A 17792-nucleotide genomic window follows, 5' to 3' on the forward strand; every position below is an offset into this window, starting at 1 on the left:
CTTCATTTTATGTGGAAAGGCTATTGATCTCTAAGCATTGGGAGAGCTCTCAGCTTGCCCTTTGCTATTAAGTTATCCTCACCATTCAGCTCCTTTCAGTTCACCTGTGTATAAATGGGTCCTGAATGATCTTGTTTTATGTAGGGACAGCTGAAGGTGACTGTATGCCTGGGAACCCTTTGATAAGCAGCTGTATCAAGAGTATCGTCAGGGAAGAGCAGGGATGCCTTGATTTCTTTAATAATCCCTAGGCAGCACCTCTCTTTCTAAAAGCGTGAATCTCGTGAAGACTTGCACAAATAAAACACGTTTGTCCTCAAAAACATATCATAGTCACACACACAATGAACCTCACAGCTGAAGTTTGAAACAGAAACACATGAAAGCGGGTTTTGAGATCTAAAAACTAAACAATACTATATTCAAAAATTCCCTCTTATAGCTTTTGAAGAACAAAGGAGGTAACCATTGCTGTGTGGATCCCACTAGTTCTCCCGAGAAGAGAAAAATGAAGGGTTTGATATATTTAGGGAATTTACTGTTGATTTACTCTACAGGTAGGTGTCATACTTGGGTAGCACCTGGGAAAAATAAGGGGTTCTGGTTGAAATGATACCGCAGGTGGCAGTAGGGTTTACTTCACCCGGCTCGTACCAGCATCTCTTAGGAACTTCAGGCGCTTGCCATGGCATTTTTATTCTTATTGCATCTCCAGGTGCAAAAGTGAGTTTGCAAAATGACTGCCTTGTTGCTACTGTACAATCAGTAAATTATATATGCGAGGGGTTTTGATGGATTCCTTCTGACCTTGTTGATGCTTGTTTTTTTACTGTGTCATTTTAAAGAAGGAAATGGAAAACAAACATTGTCTTCTAAGGTTCTCTTTTTACAGAAGGAGACCTGGTTAACATTCCCTTTTTACCTCTTCCAGGTGGGGGTCCTGGACCGCAACACAATAGTTTACATATTAAATTGATAGCAGAAGTCTCTGTGGGAAATGAAAGGCAAGCTAAAACACACCCCAAGGGGATTGTAAGGTGCAGAGATGTGCTCTCCTTTCTGTATAACCAAAGCATTAATATTAATAGTGAGCTAGGCTATTGCTTAGCAAGCAACTCCTCTCCCCAGGGTGTTCTCACAGCAATGACAATGCCCCCTGGTTCTCATTCTGTTTCCTGACTTTGAAGTCCAGGTACTAGGATATTAGCACTTTCTAATGGATTTCTCCTTTTCCTCACAGCTCAGAAAGAGTCCCAACTCTTCCTTCATTCCATAGTTACACAGGGATTTCCCTCCCTCCACCTCCCTTTCTGAAGGGTTCTTTTCCCTCTTTTTTCCCCATCCTCTCATTATGCTGAATCACAGCCTCTCTACTGGAACAATGCTGGATCCCTGGATTATGGGAGCTTAGGGTTAATTAAATATTAACGGAAAAACTAATATTGTTTTAAGTGCACATATAAAGTTCCCGGAAAAGCCCGGCCAGTGTTACTCAGTGGTTGAGCGTCGACCCAGGCACCAAGAGGTCACCAGTTCGACTCCCGGTCAGGGCACATGCCCAGGTTGTGGGCCAGATCCCCAGTGGGGGGCATGCAGGGGCCAGCACATCGATGTTCTCGCTAATCAACGTTTCCATTTATCTCTCCTTCTCCCTTCCTCTATCTCTAAAATCAATAAAGAAAAAAAAATTAAATTTCCCAGAAAAGCACAACCTACCAGGAGAGAAGTTGCCTGTCCCTCCACCACGACCAGGGTTCTCTCTTATGAGCGGAAACTTTCCCGTCTCTTTCAGGAGTACGTGTCTTCAGTAATTCAGAGAAAATATGCGAGTAAATGTAATTACTGGTAAATAACATGGGACACATTGTTCAGGATGATAGGTTTTTACGTGTACTACTTGTGTTTATTTATAAAGCATTTTAAGGAACAACAGTTAAAATTACCCTACTTTGTAACCCAAAAGTGAATCATTCTAAAGAAGCTACTCAGACACATTAGAGTGGCCATAGCACATATTGGGTCGTTTGGGGATTATGAGGGACATTCAGAGTTTTTTTTAGCCTGTTTGGCTTCTTAAAAGATCAGATCTCTGTGCAGGATAAATACAAAAATTTTATATGTAAATGAACAAGATGTTTAATCTCATTCAAAAACTACTAATAGGGACCATTGCTAGCATATATGTAAACTTCCTTAAGTCTACATCATTCTTGCAGACTCATAACTGCAGAAAACAGACTAATGGATGCTGGGGGGAGGGGGGTTGGGGCTGGGTTAAAAAGGTGAAGGGATTAAGATGTACTTACTAATTGGTAGTTACAAAATAGTCACAAGGACATCAAGAACAGCATGGGAAAGAGTCAATAACATTGTAATAACCATACATGGTGCCAGGTGAGCACTTGAATTTCTGGGGGAGGGGAGTTTACTTTGTAAAGTTCATGATTGTTCAACCGCTATGCTATACACCTGAAACTCACACAAAAGTGATATTGAATGCAAACTGTAATTGAAAAATAAAATTTTAAAAAACCTTCATCATTCTTTTCTCTCCCCAATAATTACACCTTATGGTAGGTGTGTACCAACAAATAATTCTCACTGTTGAAAAAATAAGTGTTTATCTGCTTAGAACCCCAATGCACTAGAATGTTTAACTTGAAATAATATTTTAAAGTGCATGTTGTCCACCTGAATCATTTACAGATGAATAAGAGAGGCCCCAAAGAGATGAAGTGGTTTACAAATCTAGCACGGCAATGGAACATACTGTATAAGTATACAGAATTGGAATACCTAGCATATTATCCTGGAATTTTCTATTAAAAAATGATGGATTTAAATCATGTTTATCCCTTTTTTTATATACCACTAAAATATTAGTATATAAATGTTTTAAATATGAACTCATAGCAGCAAAGAAAATGAAAAAAGAGCAGCCTGCAGATGAGCAATTTCACAGGTTTCTAGAACACACAGGTGTAGGGAGAAGGGATAATTAATGGAATAATTAGATAGCATAGATGTAAGCTTCCTGAAAGCTATATCAAATGGAATGCAGAGGGAGCCAGGCTTCTTGGTGTTAACATGGACAGCAGATGGCAGGAGCCATCGACAGCCCCAAAGTAGCCAAAGTCCAGCTGACCCAGAGAGAAACCAGCCCGGCATGTAGCAGAGAGACACATCATTTTACAAAAGAAGTTTCCAGAAATAACAGGTGACTGTCAATGAAATAAAGCTTTTGAGGAGCGTGGATGGGGATGTATATGACAGGAAGTCATGTGACAAGATGAAAACAAATAGTTCGAAATGCCAGGAAGAACAAGTGCTATACAAAAGCAGAATATAATCATTAGCAATCAGCCTCATCCTAAAGCCACATATTTTTGAATGGTTGAGATAATTCAGCACACATCTACTGAGCATTTGTTTAAACAAAGAACTGCTGGAGTTACAAGGTGAACAAGAAAAAGTCCTAGTCCTCCAGGAGGTTACATCTGGTGAAGGAGACAAACATACACACATCAAACTATAATATAAGCATACCGACCTGCATTCTATGATAATGGTGCGAGCAACTTGTAATAGCTCAAAGAGAGACAGATAATTCAGACTGTGGATCCAGAAAGATTAGACTGGTAAGCATGAACATGGGATGAATTAGGAGTTGCCATGGAAAATGCATTTTCCAGATCATGGAGAGCCTGGAATTCCAGAGAGAGAGAAAAAAAAAATTGGACATATTTAAAATGCTTAAGCAGCACGGAGCCATCAAAATATATATGGTACAGGAAAAAAGTAATCACATTTTAAAAAATCAATTTAATAAAGGTATGATTTACATCCAACAAAATGCAGCTGTTTTCAGGGAACAGTTGATGAGCTTTGACAAATGTATACACTTGTTTAACCACCATCCTAATCAAGATAAGGAACATTTGCATCACTCCAAAAGTTCCCCATAACTTTGCACAGTCGGTCCCTCCATTCTCCACCCAGGCAACCACTGACCTAATTTCTATCACTATAAATCTCGTCTGTTCTGCAAATTTATATAAATGGAATCATATAATATTGACTCCTTTGTGTCTGGCTCGATTCCCTCTGCATAATGTTTCTTGAGCGTCATCTTGTCTTGCTGCTCCCTACCCATGTGCCTCAAAAAGACTCCCCTCCAGCGACAGAATTGCCCATTTGCATAGATTCAGTACTCAGCCTCCATTCCAGTTATCTATTGCTGTATAACCCCTCCCCCCAAAAAACTTAGCAAATTATAACAGCTATAAGCATTTGTTTTCCTTATGAATTAGCCATTTGGGCAGGACTTGGCAGGAGCTGCTCATCTGTGCTCCCCATGACACAGGGGGGCAGTTCAGCTGGGGCTGGGATATTCCCCTCCAAGATGGCGCACTCATGCGGCTGGCTTTCCTTAGTGCTAGCTTCTGGCTGAGAGCTTGCCCCAGGCTGTCAGTCAAGGACCTTAGTTCCTCTCCATAGGGTGCTTGGGCTTCCGCTCAACATGGTCGTTAGATCCCAAGAACTAATTTTTTTAAGAGGCAGAATGTGGAGTAGAAGATCCTGATCTTTTCTGCCTGGTCTCAGAAACTGACACATCATTTCCTCTGTATTCTATTCCTGTAGTAGTAACAGAATGTGTCCAGAGTCAAGGGGCAGAGACATGGACCCTCAGCTCTTGAGGGAGGGAGTACAAACAGTGGCAGTCATATTTAATCTAGCACACCTTCCTACTCAACGTAGAGGCCGTTTAAAGAACAGATTTATTCAACAGCAAAGGAAACCTACATGGGCATCTACACAAATTCACCTAGTCTTCTTGTCAGACTGTTGATAAACACCAACACAGGAAAGTGAATGACCATGATGAACTAAAAGAAGAATGGTAGGGGAAAACAAAACTAATACAAAGCCTGGTCAGTGTGGTTCAGTGGATTAAGCATCACCCCATGGACTGAGAGATCCCATTTCATGTCCTGGTCAGGGCACTGTCCAGGTTGTGGGCTCGATTCCCAGTATGGGGTGTGCAGGAGGCGGCCGATTGATGTTTCTATCTCTCCCTTCCTCTCTCTCTAAAAATCAATAAAACATATTTAAAAAAAAAACCTAAAACAAGTAATTGGAAATAACTTTTTATATTCTAATTTTAACTCAATTCTAATTTGTAATTATCACCAAAGATAATGGAGAGAATATCATTATTTTCATAAAATATGCATAGACAGGTTATATTTTTTAAAAAGGAATCTTAGCCTGGCCTGTGTGGCTCAGTTGGTTGAGCATCATCCCATGGACTGAGAGGTCCTGGTTCAATTCCCAGTCAGAGCACATCTCTGGATGGCGGTGTGTAGGAGGCAGCTGATGGATGTTTCTCTCTCATCAATGTTTTCATTTCTCTCTCCCTTCCTCTCTCTGAAATCAATAAAAACATATTTTAAAAATAAGATAAAAGTAAGGAATCTGAGAACAAGAATGCATTCCTGGAAATTATTCATATTTACCAAAATATAAAATTCACTAGAGAAATTAAATCTTAGAATGGATATGGTTGAAGACCAAGTTAGACACCTAAAAGTAACAAAAAAATAAAACAGCCAGAATTTAAAGCAAAAAGACAAAATGATGAAACAGAAAAAATTAAAGCACAAAGAAACTGGATCCAGAGGGACAACATCTGCCTGCTAGGCAATCCCTAAAGATAAGGCAGAGAAAATGACAAGGCATGAGCAAGAAAAGAGAAATGACCTAAAAAATAAAATTTTAAAAAAGCATTTTCAGAAGGAAGTCATCTAATGTTAAGAAGGGTGAATGACAAAAAGCTGTTTGGGGGTAAATTTTTTAAGTTTCAGATTAAAAAGAAAGCTCTAAATTTGGGTGGGTGGTAGAATCTGACAGCAAAAAGAAAAATCATCAGATTGACATCGATGTTAATTAACACTGAATTCTAAAAGAGAATAATTATGGCTTCAAATGTCTGAGGACAAATGGCCTAAACCTATAATTTGACGACTAGCCTAACTATCAAGCAAATGGGTGTGCAAAATAATTACATTTCAGATCACTGAGTACTCAGCAAGCTTGTCTTGCACAATCCTTTCTTTCTTTTTTTTTTTAATCCTCATCCAAGGACATTTTTCCATTTTTTGTACAGACAGAGTGGGAGGGAGAGAGAGGGAAACTTCGATGTGAAAGTGAAAGGGACACATCAAGTGGCTGCCACCCGCACGACCAACCAGGGCCTCCGGGACAAACTGCAACCGAGGTACATGCCCTTAGCGGGAACCGAACCTGGGTCTCTCCGGACCGCAGGTGGACGCTCTAACCGCTGAGCCAAACTGGCCAGGGCTGCACAATCCTTTCTAAAACGACTTAGTTACATTCCAGAAAAACGAGGAAAGAAATCTGAAGGAAAGAAATGAGATCTAATAGTGAAACCATTCCAAGAGTGCAAGGCAATATCCCAGGATCATATCAGTGAAGCAGGTCGGATTGTAACAATAAGTTAGAAGTCTCTAGTCTCTTTAAAAATGTGAAAACTATTCACAAGTGTTCCATAAACTCTAAAACGAATGCATTTAAAAATTCTGGGAATAACAGAAAAGCTCTATTAGAAAATCATGGCCTCAGTAGGAAGCCTACTATTTAGTACATGAAGGAAGAATAATTTATCTTAATGCTGAGACTATTCTCCTTCAAATAGCACAGGTTTAGTGACATGGCATTAGATTTCCTTTTCTCTGGATCCAATTATGAACTTCTTGGTATAGGACTGCAATAAATAAAATTTACATAATTATTAAATATTATGTAATGTTCAATGTTTTAATTTTATAATTCGCCCATGAAAAGATCCAAAATTCTATTCACACATATATATCCTTAAAATATATGTGTGTGTGTGTGTGTGTGTGTGCATCTATGCATGTGCATATGGGCATATAGTACATGTATGTGTGTACGTGTATATCCTTATATACATCTCCTCTGTGAAATCAATGGAATGACTGACCAGAAGGGATGCAAACGAGTGGCAGAGAGTATAATTATGTTAATTTCCTAATTTTACATAAATAGATACAGCTTAAAATGAATGGTGCAAAAAAGTCAGAGGTTTATATATGTAATTTATAATTCTAGAGTAATCATTAGAAGATCTAAAACGAATAACATAACTTAAAAAATCCAGAAGTGAATGGCAGGTAGCATACTTACACTAAATCCCTCAGTTATTCTAGTGGTTAATATACAGATGTTACTTAAAGTCATTAAATAAGAAATAAGTTGACAAGTGTGCCATTTAGTATTATTGAGGTCACCAAATTTTTGAAGATGTAGGAGTGGGAAGGAAAACCAAGACACATGCTATTGCCCCCCCAGGAAAGGGCATGACTCTTCTGAAGCAGTTCGTATGAGGAGAAGGCAAGTCCTCACTGAGCAGCTGGGGTCTGAGAACTTGGGTCCTGGAGGGGAATCTGGGAGCCACACTACAACATCTGCTACAGCCAGCAGCTGGAGTTGTTAATACCTCTGAGTTCATGTAAAGGGGACTCAATAATTGGGGTTTACTGTATAGATATTTTCTAGGTTACTCAGTAATTATGAGGTGGTTCTTTCTCATTTGTAGTAAAAACATTATTAGTGTTAGAAATAGCATAAAAATAATTTCAAATAATTCTTACCAACATGAATATCTTTTTGTAATAGACTTTCTGTAAAACAATATGCAATTAGGACACATTTGCTCAAACCCTCCAGAACATAAGGCATATTCTTCTTCTTATGCAAAATGTAGCATTAAAAATGTGTGAAAGTCATCTCTCCTAATTACATATTCTGTTAAATTTATTCTACTTCTACTCTGTATCATGAAAAGATAGTAGTATATATTCAATTGCATCACTCATTCACCTAAAGGTTACAAATACAATAAAATTCTGTTAGTTCTGTTTTCACTAAATTAGATTTATAGATATTGTAACAGAGGATGGCTTGAGATTCATTTTTGTTCTATGGTTTTTTAAATACCTTTATAGTTTTTACAAAAAGTTATATTCATAAAATATTCAACAATTACAGGAAAGTATAAAGAACAAGGCAATTAATCATTTAAATCACACCACTCAAAAATAACCAGTGCTAACATCACTCTAGATAAGTAGTTGGATGGATGAATGGGTAGAGGGAGACAAGATAATAGGGAAAAAAAAGTATAAATTGGATTACATGTACGAACTACTTTATAGAATTTCATTTTTACAACAAATTAATGACATGTCAAATTCTTAAAATATTTGTGACAATAATCTTCTAGCCCCTTAAAGCTTCTCATTGGAAATCATTGTACTTTGTGACTTAGCCTTTTTCCTATCCTAGTTTAATTTTAACGCACCCAAATTATTCTTTTCATAATTTTTTTGTTTTCATGGTAATAAAAACACTGCTAACATATATTAAGCATTTACAATATACATTAAGCATTTGCAGGCACTATGGTAAGTACTTTTATAAGGATCATCTCATCTCATTCTATGCTTCCAGTAAGCTCATGAAAAATTGAGTCCAAATAGAGAGGTTCAGCCGCATGTCCCGGACCGAACAGCTAAGTCTTGAACTGCATTTAACCCAAGCTTTGGACTCCAGAGCCTGCTCTAGGAAGCACTGGTCCACACAAAATTCATAAGCCTCTGATTAAAATAACCCAGTACATGACCAAGAAATTAATAATATTTTCCTCATTTAAATTTATAGTGTCTTAAACTAATGATGATACACGGCCATGTTCAGTAAATAATTAAGAGTCTACTAGATACTGGATATTGTGGTATGGGGCATAGAATTAAGGAGAATAAAGGGAAAGGAAAGAAACATTTGTGGGAGGGATTTTATCACAAAAGAATGAAGCAATGGCCAAAAGACACTGCTTGTTTATTTTTATAATGTTTATATTTACTGATTGAGAAATGAATTGTGGTTTATTTCTTGCCTGTTCTTTTTCTATACATAAATTTCCTTGTAAAACTGAAAATACATTTTCTACTCCATTCTGCAGTCTCCTGAGCATTTTCCATATCATTAACTATTATCTAAAAAACATAATTCTTACTAGTTGTTTAGAAGTCATTTTAATGGGCACATTCTAGCATATGGTTGAGCTATGAAATACTTTAATTACTCCCCAATTGTTTAATGTTTATACTGCTAACTTTTTTTTTTATTATAAAATGATATATTTAATAAACCTTAGGAAGGTCCTAGAGCAGAAATAAAATGATTCAACTTGTTCAATTATTCAAGAGAAGAGAATGAGATGCATTCAACAGATTTTCTGATACTTAGAAACCCAAATTTATCTCCTAAATAGTGTTCTTTCTACCTTTTTACCGTGTATGAAGTGACAGTTTTATTTTCTTCTTTAAATCTCTTCTCTGTTCAATATGTTGTTTTCTCCACTTCTTTTCTTTTTTCTTGGTTATTTTTCCTGTGAGAGGGTCACCTTTGACCCTGAAAACGGCCAATTAGAAAATACCTAAATTTCTGGGGAAAGCAACTGTTATTCCTTCCCATTATTTTACTGTCTCTTGCTTTCCAATAAGCCCAGGAAGATTCATATAGCCTCAGTCTGCATTCAGTAGCCCTGTCTGAGAGTTTACCATCATCACTTAATAAATACTGAGCTTTGGTTTAGAAAATTCAAGCACTTCTAGCTGAGGTCCAATTCTCTTAAAGGGATGTGACGTTAATGGCTTTGGTTGCGTTCTTTCGCAACCCAAGGGAACTAGTTCAGTGGCTTAATTTTTTACGCTTTCATGAATTTAAAAATAAATAAATAAATAAAATAATCCAAAGGCAATAAATTATTCATCATGTTGCTTAGTCTTAAATCCCAAGTTAATTTTTTTTTATCATTTCCACATATATTCTTTCCTGTTCCATAATACTTCAGATACTTCAGTTAATAAATATGTGTGCTTGTGTGTTGATCACTGGGTTTAATCACATGAATGCTTATCAAATCCAAGGGACTAATTATTTTAAGCTTTTTATTGCATCGAGGAGCATTTTGCTGGAAATTAAATATTAAAAATGCAAACGATCTCTCTCTATGTAAGATGTAAACTGATTTATTCACATGAGGAAAAATAGTATAAGTGAAAGAAAATTGGCCCCCTAAATAGCAAAATATATTCTAACGGGCTTCTTTGAATCTATTTTGATTTTCCTTCTTAAGAAAGAATTGGAGGAGAAAACATTTAGTTGGCACAAAAAGACTAGAAATTGCCCAGCTGGTATGGCTCAGTTGGTTGAGCATTGCCCTATGCACCAAGAGGGCACCAGTTTGATTCTAGTCCAGGGCACATGCCCGGGTTACAGGCTCGATCTCCAGCAGGGGTTGTACAGGAGGCAGCCAACTGGTGTTTCTCTCATTGATGTTTCTATCTCTGTCTCCCTCTCCCCTCCTCTCTCTGAAATCAATAAAAACATAACAAAAAAAAAAAAAAGGATTAGAAACCAAGCATCATATGGTACTAAAAATGCTTCTGTAATTCCATGTACTACATTTTGGGGTTAGTCATTATTATAACCATTTCAGTAAAGAAGTGGTATCCAATGTTTAAATACTGAGTATGACTTCTAGTGTACGAAAATGCATCTGTCATGGGGCAGTTAATCTAGATCGTCTGCCCCAAGGTTTCACCAGTATAAATACAAAACTAACAATAGGACAAATACCAGCATTATCATTTGTGTTAAATGCATCAGGTGTCTAAAGGCTGCAACTTGCCTCATGGCATAACAAGAGGATGGATAAAAGTAGCCACAAGTTGAGTGAATATTTATATTTACAACAAAGGGGCATTTCTGAGAATACCTATATGCGCCTGTGCTGACTACAAGTACTGGGAATAGGTCTAGGAGACCATTTTGTCCAGTAATTTTTAAATAGTATTTCTTTCAACCCTGAGAAACTTCCACAGAGGTTGAATCAATGACATGGAGAAAGAGGGGAAAGCTAAGCAGGCCTCCCCTGCCTTTTAATCAAAGTTGCTCAGCTCTTACGTCTTACAAATTAGATGAAAATCCTAACAATTCATTTTATAAATAAGAAATAAAATTCTTTGGCCCACCCCTTATCTCACAGGTGAGAAAAGCAAGTACAAAATAGGTTAAGTATTTACCTACACTGAAATTACCTCAGATGTACCATCCAGCCCTTTTATGTAGCTCAGCAACATTTTTTTTAATGATACTACTTTCATATTTTCAAAAGTCCACTGTGATTTGAAATTTTCCAAAAGTCAGATTATTTTTGGTTAATTGTTCTTTTTTCTGAAATATATATTTATTGGGTTTTTGATTTGTTTTGTTTTTGTTACAGAGAGAGAGACAGAAACTTTGGTGTGATAGAAAAACATTGATTGGCTGCCTCCTGCATGCCCCATATTGGGGATCGAGCCTACAACCCAGGCATGTGTTCTGACTGGTAATTGAACAAGGACCTCTCAGTCTATGGGATGACACTCAGTCCACTGAGCCACATGGGCTGGGCTAATTTTTTTTCTTAATTCGCTGAATACTGTAACCGAAACCAAGGTTTAGCTCCTGATCCCATGAAGGCTGGTGCTAGTGAAAAGGAAAGAGGATCATTCAGGTATCAGCCGCCTGAGAAGAAGGAGGACTCCTGTCGCAAAGCCCATCTCAAAATCTCTGTGCAGGCAGAGGTTTTCATAAGGAGGAAGAGGGAAAGCAGAACAAAGATATCAAGCAAAGGGTGTTGGAAAGTTCTCTATGTGCAGACCAGCACAGTCTACTCTGATAAGGATCTTGAAATTGGTCAAGTGATGGTCTGGTGTGTGTCATCTTGGTTTTACTGTTGAAGGTCAGCAATTCTCCTAGAGCTGAGAAGACTGAAGGTCAGAATCTGTATCTTTGCAGTTAGTTCCTAGGATTCTTATACAAACATGCTGTTTATCTACAAACTACATGTTAGTCAGAGTCGGCATTTACAGAAACAATATCAAAAGAATGGTGGGGGGTTACAATTCCCCACTGTTACAATACAACTGTAAAGTCAAACTGGGACATCATTATCAAAAGGGAAAGATTTTATTTCTTTGACCTTTTCCTTTTTTATGTTCCAAGAATCTCTACTAGGTTTATGGCTTTAAGTTATTAAACTTTGTTTTACATTAATGTCTTCATTTTTTAAATGAATATAATGGGATAACATTAAAACAGTAATACAATACTATCTCACATAAAAATCTGATATCAGGTGTTGTTGAAAAAAATGAGGAGCTAGCACTCAATAACTTCCAGAAGAGTGGAATTTGGTTCAACCTTTGAAAATAATTTGATAAGATCTAATAGAGTTGACAATACGGTATTTTATAAGCCAGAGATACTACTTCTAGTTATATGTACCTAAGCATCATACAGGAGACCTAATGAGGATGCGCACTGCAACATTATTTCTTAAAGTGGAAAACTGAAAACCAATGTCCACTAACAGAGGACTTGGGAGGATGGGTTTCAAGTTCCCCAACACAGACCTTGGAAGTCACTACTTTATCCAAACAAGTAAAAAGCTGAACACACTGAAAAATCAACAACTCTTATTGGATCCATATGGGAGGGAAGGACACAGCAAACCACAGCCCCCAGATAGGAGAGGCAAACCGGTGAACACAGGGATTCATGGCTTCCCAGAGCAGATGTATTCAAGGAGGGGAGCTGCTGGGGAACAAGCTTCCAGAAGAAAACTTTGAACTATAATTGACAGATTGCTGGAGGCTCAGTGCAGACAAGCCAATATTGGAACCCAGTGAAAGGGGACGGGGTTGCGGGGAGAGGAGGGGGTTACCACAACATTGTGAGATTTAACTCAAGGAGTTTGAGCTGATTTTCTCAGTGAATATCCAGTAAATATGGGCGAACAACCCTCTCAGGCTTCCCGCAAGGGGACTAGCAACCATTTTGAAATGCAGTAGAACACTGGGGTCTTCTTAGTAAAATCTGTCCTCAGGATAAATGAGTTAACCAAAGCCTAACCCTCCTAGAGTATCAGTAGAGCCCAACTGACCTAGGGGAAGGGCAGTACCCAACTCCAGCTGGCTCTAATCACCCCGATGCTAGGTTACATAGTTCTAAATGTAAACTAATTTCCTTTGTTTCCAAGGAAAATATTTAATCTGCTTTACAATGAACTATGATTTATGAGAAATAGTCAAACATTGGGAAATGTCAACAAATATTATTGAGCATGATTCAAATAATGTAGTGTTTGAATCTCCTCGCAAGGTTCAAGCACAGAATCAGGTGCCAAAAATTGCCAATTTAAGGGCTGATTCTGCTACCAAAACTTGTTATTTCTTGGAACACCACTCTTAATACCTGTCTAACGTATATTATGTGTATAAACATAAATAGTTCTTTCATTTGCAAAAATGACTCACCCTTAGCAGCAGGCAGAACCATGAGCACATACTCATAATATGGCTACAGTCCTGAGAAAAACTACCTGGTTAAACAGTGACCAGGTGTCTCCTACACACTCCTGTCCTGGTTTCTAAAAAGATCAGCATAACCTTCAACTCCACTTGTCAGTGTTTTCTACCTTCAACTTGATGTGAATTGATTCCTTCCAACCAGTAATATCACTATATTGATCACTATGCTTTAATTCCTGCAAGAGAATTCTATTTTCCCATTTTCCCAATTCTCAACTTTTTTTTTTCTCAAAATTTGGGATTTTTTAAAAAATATGTAAAATTTCCCAAAATTGCTAAGAAGGAATTCCCACATGGAAACTATCATATACACTAAACACATGAACTCAAGTAATAGCCCCCTATTCCTCACTATGATTACAGCGAGGAAGGGGTAGGGAATGAGCAGAGAGAAGTGAAGGGAGCTTCAACTGTATCTGCAATGTGCTCTTTCCTGAAAACTTCAAAACAAAAATGATGAAAGTACGCCCATTAGTTCTACTGGGGAGTATATGTGTGTGTGTGTGTGTGTGTGTGTGTGTGTGTGTGTGTGTGTGTGTGTGTTGATAAATTATTGTACTTCCCCGGGTTTTTTAAACTCTTTCCAAAGAACATGGGTCCCACGGCCAGAGGTCCTGACTGTGTGGATCTTGCAGGCGAGACTAGGAATCTTCATTCTTATTGGCGCTGTTATCTCTCAACTTCCATATTACTGCCCTAAACCTCTCATTCCAAGAAACCAAAACCCATCACTCTTATCGTTTAACCTTTCCCTAAGCCTCTCATTCCAGAAAACTAAAGCCCATCACTCCAGTCAGGTGGAACGGAGTGATGGGACCACCCTAACCCACCCAAAACTGCAAACAGTCGCTGGACAAGAAAAACAAGTTTCAGGAGACCCCAGCCCCCGACCAATCAAGAACTTGGGAGACCCCAGCCCCCGACCAATCAAGAACTTGGGAGAACCCCGGGCGACCAATCAAAGACACCATGTCTCCTCTGCTGAACGACCACCACACCCCCAGCCCTGAGTTTCAAAATCCCTAGTCTGTACAAGCCGGTTGCTACTCTCTCCTTAGAGGTAGTCGGGCGGGCTGATTCCCAATAAACCTGCACTTCTGGGGACCCTGCACCGCCTCGTTCCCCTCGTTCTTACAGGCGCTGCAAAGGATGATGGGGCCGATGGCCCACAACAAACTTGGGTGAATGCTGGCCACGCTCAGGGAGACCCAGACGCAAACCAGAGGTACCAGCAAAGAATCCTAAATTGTGACCAAACAAGATTTGCACATCACATCCGAAGGCACTCGGGAGTAGTTGAGCACCTCTGCCCTCAGTGTGCGTGGCAGGAAAGGCCTCCTGATCCTCCCACACGGGACCATGGAGGTGCCTCCCTCACTCCGGTAGACAAGCTGCTCTCCTTCGGCGGCCACCCCACCGCGCTGTTCACTAGCTTCAGCATCACTGCTGGGCGGGAGCAGGGCGGAGGCAGACGACAAAGCCCTGTATCGAAGAAGTACTTTAAGAGTTTCTAAAGTTCTTCCTTTGTTGAAAGGAAAATTCCAAGCCTCCGTCTTCCATTGGCTTTCTTTATGATGTGCAAAAAAGGCACTGTCTGACCTCATTGTGTTACTTCTAAAGCCTTTTCATTGCGCTTTATTCTTTCTGATTGCTTTGTAATCGTGAACCAGTTAATGATTAAATTACCAGTTTCAAACACTCACTATAAAGCAACAATGTCAAAAGCCCTGTTTCTCTTGATTGCTTAATTTTAAAAAGTTTAACTCAGTAACATTAGTTAGTCCATATGCTAATATTTGAGAAATATTTATGCCATGAGAAAGTTATGTATGTTTTATGACACACGTGCCACACACGAGGCAAGTTTTAGGGCTAATGATGATTAAGAGAAAATAAATCCAGGCTCTTGAATTCTAAGACTAATGTGCGTTCTTTCTTCATTCTCTTTGTGCAGAAAACAGTGTTCTGGGGTTTTTTTTGTGGGTTTGTTGTTGTTGTTGTTGTTTTTATAAAGGGGCATATATCCCTGGAGTTCTGTGTTTGAACTGTCAGAAAAACCCTGGTTTCTGCATTAATCCTTTGCCTTCCCACAGCAGAGCTACTGAGAGTTTGGCGAGCTTGCTCTAAGCTTCTGACCTCTGAGCCTGGACCCTTGTCCCTTTCCTCTCACCCCCTTCTGGGTTTCACGATCCGGTGCCAAACTGAAGGAGAGCTCCCCCTCCCAAACCCAACTGACCAGGCTCCTTGTCATCCTAATCAAAGCTCCTCCTAGAAGTTGTTTGGATATTTTTCCAAATGCCATGGAGTGAGTGGGTGCCATCTGCACAGGGAGTCTCACAGACTGTCGCTCGGGCAGTGGCATTTCAGCAGGGCTACAAGCTGCCATCGTGGCATAACGGGCCACACCAGCCAACACACTTTCAATTATAAAAAAAAATGGAAACTTTCTTATTGTCCTCTGTAACATCCAGTTGACAGACACTGCTTAGCGACACCTGAGGTGAGCTCTTCCCACTTCCCACTTCAACTCAGTGTTCACAGGTAACACTTACAACTAAGGCTGCTGGATGGCCCGGTGCCAGAATCGGGGTGTTCACTGCCCTAACTCTGAGCAACAGGACGGAGATACTGATGATGCTGCTGGACTGAGGAATATCGATCCAGGCTCTGCTTCATGGAACAAAGGCAGCATAAATTAAGGTAAAAAGACATGTCAATTTCCTTGGCTGTCTGCTCCCTGACCTTAGAGTTCTATAGTTGGTGACAACCCAAACCCTGGGCAACACCCTTCAATTGCAGGAGACTAACATCCTTCAATACCAGTGCACCAGCATGCTCATGAATCTGTCCTCACGCCCATCTTTGACTACGCACTGACGGATGGGTCCTGCCGAAAGCCGGACAGCAGCAAATGGGTCATAGAGGAGAAACGAGGAGAGCATGGGAGTGGCCACTGCACCTATGTACAAGAAGAGGGCTCTGCATGGGGAGGAGAAAGGAAGAACGCTGCTAGCAGTCCATTTGAAAATCCTGTTCTTTTAATCCATTGGTGAAGAGTATTTGAGGAAAAAAATAGTGACAGTAGAAAAAGATAGCTCCATATAAAGCAGAACTAAATTCAGTAAAATGCATATATAATTGCATTATACTCATCACCGCCACATGAGTTAAACAGCGTGGGCAGGAAAAGTTAATTATCTTCTAAAGTACAGTGGGATCTAGTCTCCAAATGCTTTGGCATCCATTCATCAGTAGCACGTATTTATTGCATGCCTACAAAGCCATGGTTCTGTAGCAGGTACCACGCCTGCTTCGGAGACAGATGATGTGCCTGTCACTCCAGCCTGAACTAGAAATCACAAATAACCAAAACGTAACTGAAAAAAACCTAAGTGACCAAAGAGAAGGAAAGATAAATTGTTAAAAGCATGCAGAAGAAGGAAGAGGAAACTTCAAGGGAAAGGAATTAAGAACACTGAGCTTCCTAGAAGTTTTTATTTGTGTGTGTGTGTGTGTGTGTGTGTGTGTGTGTTCACCACTCAAGTCTCCTTCCATCACCCCTTTATCCTCTTTCCCTCTGGTAATCACCACACTATTGTCTGTGTTTGTTTGTTTCCCTTAATTCCTTCCTGTTTTTAACCAGCTCTCTCCCGGCTCGGAGCCATCAGTCAGTTCTCTGTATCTATGCATGTAGTTCTATTTTGTTTGTTAGTTCACTTTGTTCATTAGATTCCACATATGAGTGAAATCACATGGAAATTTAGAAAATGGTTTGAGTAAATTATGTTACATTTCACAGAAGAGATACTAAAGAACTCAGAAGTCAACATATTTAAAGTCACACAACTGATTAGTGGCGGAGTCATGATCGGAGTTTGGAATCCAGTTGTAGGGACCATGTTCAACAACTCTGCTGTCGAACATCTCCATTCCGAAGCTGAAGACAGTGCCATGATACGACATGTAATAAACAAATACTTACGGTATAAATAAAAGAAACAATAAAAATGGGAGCAATCTAAAATGTGTATAATAGGCAAGAATGTAGGCATCAAGTATAAATTTACATACCAAGGGCATTAAAATGCTGTTTGAAAGAATATTTAATGGTATACCAGTAGTTCATAATGCACTAAGTGAAAAAATAAGATTATCAACTTATATCTACATTCATATATATATAGAACAAACACAAGACTTATAGAAAATTATTTATTTACAGTTTTTAATTATCTTGAAAGAACAATTTGGAGTGATTTTTGTTATTTT

The sequence above is a fragment of the Molossus molossus genome, unplaced genomic scaffold, assembly GCF_014108415.1.
Source record: "Molossus molossus isolate mMolMol1 unplaced genomic scaffold, mMolMol1.p scaffold_m16_p_11, whole genome shotgun sequence".
NCBI classification, from domain to species: domain Eukaryota; kingdom Metazoa; phylum Chordata; class Mammalia; order Chiroptera; family Molossidae; genus Molossus; species Molossus molossus.